Source organism: Symphalangus syndactylus, chromosome 12 (genome assembly GCF_028878055.3).
Source record: "Symphalangus syndactylus isolate Jambi chromosome 12, NHGRI_mSymSyn1-v2.1_pri, whole genome shotgun sequence".
NCBI lineage: Eukaryota > Metazoa > Chordata > Mammalia > Primates > Hylobatidae > Symphalangus > Symphalangus syndactylus.
In genome coordinates this window covers 53,822,812-53,828,811 of record NC_072441.2, presented here as the reverse complement: position 1 = coordinate 53,828,811, position 6,000 = coordinate 53,822,812, and the positions used below count along the sequence as shown (strand labels likewise).

The 6,000-nt window shown below is 41.7% G+C and overlaps 1 pseudogene; it reads left to right on the top strand.

Annotated features, from left to right (window-relative positions):
• Positions 1–3,083: 3,083 nt before the first annotated feature.
• Positions 3,084–3,919, top strand: LOC134734139 (keratinocyte-associated transmembrane protein 2-like; annotated as a pseudogene).
• The last annotated feature ends 2,081 nt before the right edge of the window (positions 3,920–6,000 follow it).

Sequence of the window (6,000 nt, the reverse complement as noted above, 5' to 3'; positions counted from 1 at the left end):
AGGCAACTAATAGAGGGTGTCCTCGAGCCTAGCTACCACTGGCTTGGTGTGATATAAAACCACGAGCCTCAGAATTATCCCCACAGGAGCTGTGATATTTATCCACCAACTCCTGTCACCCATTGGTGGAGGACTGCTCCTAGGGGTGTTAATTTCTGAGCATTTCCTTTGGTGCATGCAGGATTCAGAAGTCCTTAGGCAGAAAGATGCAGATATTGGCAGGTGGAAGTCTTGGAAGCCAAGGGGAAGGGAGCATACAGTGTCAACGATAACAGAAAATCAAAATCAGAAAGAACAATTGTCTTTCGTTTTCTCAAATAGAATGTGGTTTTTCTGTTGCCTTTCATGCAAAACCTCCTCAAAATTTTTCTATCTTCTCTGTCTCTAATCCTTCTCCTCTCATTGTGTTTTGAACACACTCTAATCAGGCTCTGTACCCACTATTCCACCACAACTGTTCTTGTCAAGGTCACCAGTGATCCACAAGATGCTAAATTCAATGGTCAATTCTTAGTCCTCATCTTACTGGACTTATTACTAGCATTGACTGATTGATTGATTGAAACAGAGTCTCGCTCTGTTGCCAAAGCTGGAGTGCAGTAGCACACTCATGCCTCACTGCAGCCTCAACCACTCCTCCCACCTCATCCTCCCAGGTAGCTGGTACCACAGGCGTAGAGATGGGGTCTCCCTATGTTGCTCAGGTACAACAAACTGGTCTCAAACTCCTAGACTCAAACGATCCTCTTGCCTTAGCCTCCCAAAGTACTGGGATTACAGGCATGGGCCACCACACCTGGCTCTATTTCACCCCGTTGTTTGCTTCCTCCTCCTCCGATCACTTTCCTTAATTGGCTTTCATGACATCATAGATCCTGGTTTTTGGTTTCCCTTCTGTCTCATGGGCTGCTGCTTTTTTAGACTCTCTCCTCATTTTTCGGGCTTTTTAAATTTGGAGTACCCAGGACTCCGAGCCTATACACTTCTCTATCTCAGCCACTCCCTTTGTGATGTCATCTAGTTATATGACTTTTAACTGTGATCTATATGTTTACTTGCAAATGTTTATCTCCAACCCTGACCTCTCTACTGATCCTCTGACATATATTTAACTGTATGCTAGACATTTTCACTTAAATGTCCAAAAGACCTTTCAAACTTAGTGTGTCCCAAAACAAATTCCCAATCTTTCCTCTAAAACTTGGTCCTTATGCAATCTTCCTCATCTCAGTTGATGACAACTCCACCTTTTTGGTGGCTTAGGCCAAAAACCTTGGATTTATCCTTGACTCCCTTCTTCGTCCTATACCACATCTAATTTATAGCAATCCTCTGTTACCTCTACCTTCAAAATATATTCAGAACTGGAACAGTTCTCCAGCAAGTGTCATATCCAAGCCATCATCATCTCCGAATAATTGCAAGAATCTCCTAGCTGGCTTCCCTCAGAGCAGCCAGAGGGATCCCTTTAGAATGCTAAATAAGGTCATATCACTTCTCGGCTCAAAAACTCTTTAATGATATCCCAAATCATTTGGAGTGAAATCATTCAGAACAAAAGCCAAAATCTGCTGTTGTTGTGTTTTTTGAGACGGAGTCTCACTCTGTCACCCAGGCTGGAATGCAGTGGTGCAATCTCAGCTCACTGAAACATCGCCTCCCAGGTTCAAGCGATTCTCTTGCCTCGGCCTCCCAAGTAGTTGGCATTACAGGCATGTACCACCATGCCTGGATAATTTTTTTGTATTTTTAGTAGAGACAGAGTTTCACCAGGTTGGCCAGGCTGGTCTCGAACTCTTGACTTCAAGTGATCCACCCGCCTCGGCCTCCCAAAGTGTTGGGATTACAGGCGTGAGCCACCGCACCAGGCCAAAAGCCCAAATCTTTAGGATGGCATGTAAGGCTGTAAGTAACATAGACCCCCGTTACCTCTCCAACCCCATCTCCTATCACTCTGCCCCATATTCCTGTTGACTCCAGCGATATTGGTCCTTGCAGTTCCTTGAACATTCCAGATTCTCCCATACGAGGGTTCTTACCCTTGCTGTTCCCTCTGCCAAGGGCTCACTAACTCACCTTCCTTGCTCAAACGTCATCTTTGCAGTGAGCACTCCCCATCTCCCTTCTTTGATTGGTTTTTCTCCACAGCACTTGTTATTTTCTAACATACTGGATATTTTACTTATTATTTTGTTCATTGTCTCACCACTAGATTACAAATTCCACTCAGCAAGAGTTTCTGCCAATTTTGTCACTGCTCAGAGCCTAGAACAGTACCTGGCACATAGTGGTTACCCCACACATATTTTACCTAGTTAACTAAATGGTTTAATTAATTAATTAAACTTATTGACCTCATTAACTAGTTAACTAACAGCAAATGATGAAGACTGAAGTGGTTTGAGAAGTGACTGGAAGGTGAGGAATATGAGGCTGATCATATTCCTTTTTTCTTTTTTTCTGAGACAGGATCTCACTCTGTCACTACACTCAGGCAGCACTGCAGTGGCACAATCATAGCTTGCTGCAGCCTCAACCTCCCAGGCTTAAGTGATCCTCCCACCTCAATCTCCCAAATAGCTGGGACTACTGGCATGCACCACCACACCTAACTAATTTTTAAATTTTTTTGTAGAGACAAGTCTCATTATGTTGCCCAGGCTGGTCTCAAACTCCTAGGCTCAAAGAATCCTCTCACCTCAGCCTCCATAAGTGCTGGGATTACAGGTGTGAACCACCACATCCAGCCAAAAACAACACTTCTAAGAAGCTTGGGGCTGGGTGTGGTGGCTTATGCCTGTAATTCTAGCACTTTGGGAGGCCAAGGCAGGAGGATCTCCTGAGGTCAGGAGTTCAAGAGCAGCCTGGACAAAATGATGAAACCCTGTCTCTACTAAAAATACAAAAATTAGGTGGGCGTGGTTGTACACACCTGTAGTCCCAGCTACTCAGGAGGCTGAGGCAGGAGAATTGCTTGAACCCAGGAGGTGGAGGTTGCAGTGAACCAAGATCATGCTACTGTACTCCAGCCTGGGCAACAGAGTGAGAATACATCAAAAAAAAAAAAAAAAAAAGAGTCCGTTATGGTTGCTGCTGCCCTGAGGAGGATGAGGGGGCCACACAAGCAAAACTGCTGCCCAGGTCAGCCATCCAAGCCCTTGCGGGGCTGGTGCGGCCACTGGTCTTGGCGCTCCTCCTTGTGTCCGCCACTCTATCCAGTGTTGTATCATGGACTGATTCACTGAGCCAAACTGTACTCAACTCAGATATTTCTACCCCAAATGTGAATGCTTTAACACATGAAAAACAAACCAAATCTTCTATTTCCCAAATCAGTACCACCCTCCCTCCCACAATGAGTACTGAGAAAAGTGGAGGAGCATCTGCTGCCCCTCATCCCTTGCCTACACCTCTGTCTCAAGAGGAAGCTGATAACAATGAAGATCCTAGCATAGAGGAGGAGGATCTTCTCACGCTGAACAGTTCTCCATCCACAGCCAAAGACACTCTGGACAGTGGCAATTATGGAGAACCAGACTATGAATGGACCACGGGCCCCAGGGATGACGACCAGTCTGATGACACCTTGGAAGAAAACAGGGGTTACATGGACATTGAACAGTCAGTGAAATCTTTTAAGATGCCATCCTCAAATATAGAAGAGGAAGATAGCCATTTCTTTTTTCATCTTATTATTTTTGCTTTTTGCATTGCTATCGTCTACATTAACTATCACAACAAAAGGAAGATTTTCCGTCTGGTTCAAAGCAGGAAATGGTGTGATGGCCTTTGTTCCAAAACAGTGGAATACCATTGCCTAGATCAGAATGTTAATGAGGCAATGTCTTCTTTGAAGATTACCAATAATTATATTTTTTAAAGCCCTGTGATTTGAGTTTGCTTATTATGTAATTTTATTTGCTTGACTTTTTGTATGATATTGTGCAGATGTTTGCCATAAGCAGTTGGTACTTAAATGAGAGGTGGGTCTCTCTTTTGCCTTGGTGCTTTGAAAATTAAATGTCATAAACAAGGAGTATATAATTTTTTTATCTGTACTTTTAGAGTTGAGTTTAATCAGGTGTCCAAAATGTGAGTTAAGCATTACCTTATGTTTACACTGTTAGTTTTTATTGTTTTAGTTTTATTATGCTTCTTCTGGAAGTATTAGTGATGCTACTTTTAAAAGATCCCAAACCTGTAACTAAACTCTAACATATCTGTTACTGCTGACTCACATTCATTCTCTGCCATTCAAATACTATTTTTTAACCACACATTTTTTTGTGGTCCCAAACTGTAATGTACAAGGATATGTGTGATAATGCTTTGCATTTGAGTAATATTTTTTTTTTCCTTCCAAGAAAACCGCTTTGGGTATTTTTAGATAATGTAAACATAATTTAGGATAACGATATTGCTCAATCTGACCACAATTTTAGGTAAAACATTAAATGTGTCAAGAAATCTTGGCAACAGAAACTCTGCAGCTTGCAGTGGACATACATAAAACGTTACAGAGATACTATTTTTTTGGTTTGAATTACTATGTTAAATTTAGAAGTGGAAACTGTGATAAAATATTAAATACATGTACAGTTGCTTTTAGTTAGCAATTCATTGTAGCATGGGTTACTCCAAGGTTTCAAGCATTGGGCAGAGTTTAAAATTATATCACATTTGTTTACTCCATTTATTATTTTATAGTGAATTTGAATAAATCTTATGGGCCATTATCACTTAAATAATACTGTATCTAGGTCTTTCAAATTAAAATTATACCTGAAGTTGTTTGTATACATAAAGTATATTTGTGTACAATGACCTTTTTTCCTCCACGCTTGTTTTCTTTTGTTTTTGTTTTTTTATGGCAACTGGAAATTATTTACCATATTTCATTTGTGTCTATCTTTCTATCATAAAGAACTGATCAAGGCTGGGCGCGGTGGCTCACGCTTGTAATCCCAGCACTTTGGGAGGCCGAGGCGGGCGGATCACGAGGTCAGGAGATCAAGACCATGGTGAAACCCCGTCTCTACAAAAAATACAAAAAATTAGCAGGGCGTGGTGGCGGGCGCCTGTAGTCCCAGCTACTCGGAGAGGCTGAGGCAGGAGAATGGCGTGAACCCGGGAGGCGGAGCTTGCAGTGAGCCGAGATTGCGCCACTGCACTCCAGCCTGGGGGACAGAGCGAGACTCCGTCTCAAAAAAAAAAAAAAAAAAAGAACTGATCAATACGTAAATATGTGATTTGAACCATGGTTGACTTACAAGTGTCACTACAACATTTCAGAAAACATAAGCCCTAATATATGTTAAGCAGGGCCCAGGTGAGCCAGTGGGCTTGTGCTTTGGGTAGAGCTGGAAGAAGGCCGTCCATCCTGTCTCTAGGGCGGACAGTGTACTTTCCTAACAAGGCAGGGAAGCACAATGGAAATACCTCTGAATTGTTTTATTGCAGTAATTTTTTTCATATCTGAAACTGCATTATTTAATATTTTGAATAAATTTTTAAAAATAAATGGCAAAGATATGTATATATACAAAAAGAAGCTTGGATGAGAAGGGAAAATAAAAGATAGAGCAGAGTCATGAGAGTGTCAAAGAACCAAGAGAATTGTTTTGTTTTAAGTCTGAGATCTTTGAGCACACTGGTAGATTGAGGGAGAGCAGCATGAGCCACGACGCCTGGCTGCTAAAGGCAATACTTAACCAAATGAGTATAACTGTCTTCCTATAACATTTTTCTCTTACAAAAAAATGTGACAGGCCCACAGAGGATAGTTTGCTAATTGGAACTCTTAAGATTACAAGGGATTAGGTACGAATGAGCACAAATGTAAATGAGTTTGTGCATTGGATGGTCAGGTGGTAGAAATGGTATACTTGTCTAATTCTATTTTCTCTATGAATTAGAGTCAAAATCATTTGCTAAGAAGGAGTAGGACAAGGTAGGGGATTTGTGGAGCATAGTGAGTATTTGAAATACCTACAGAGAAAA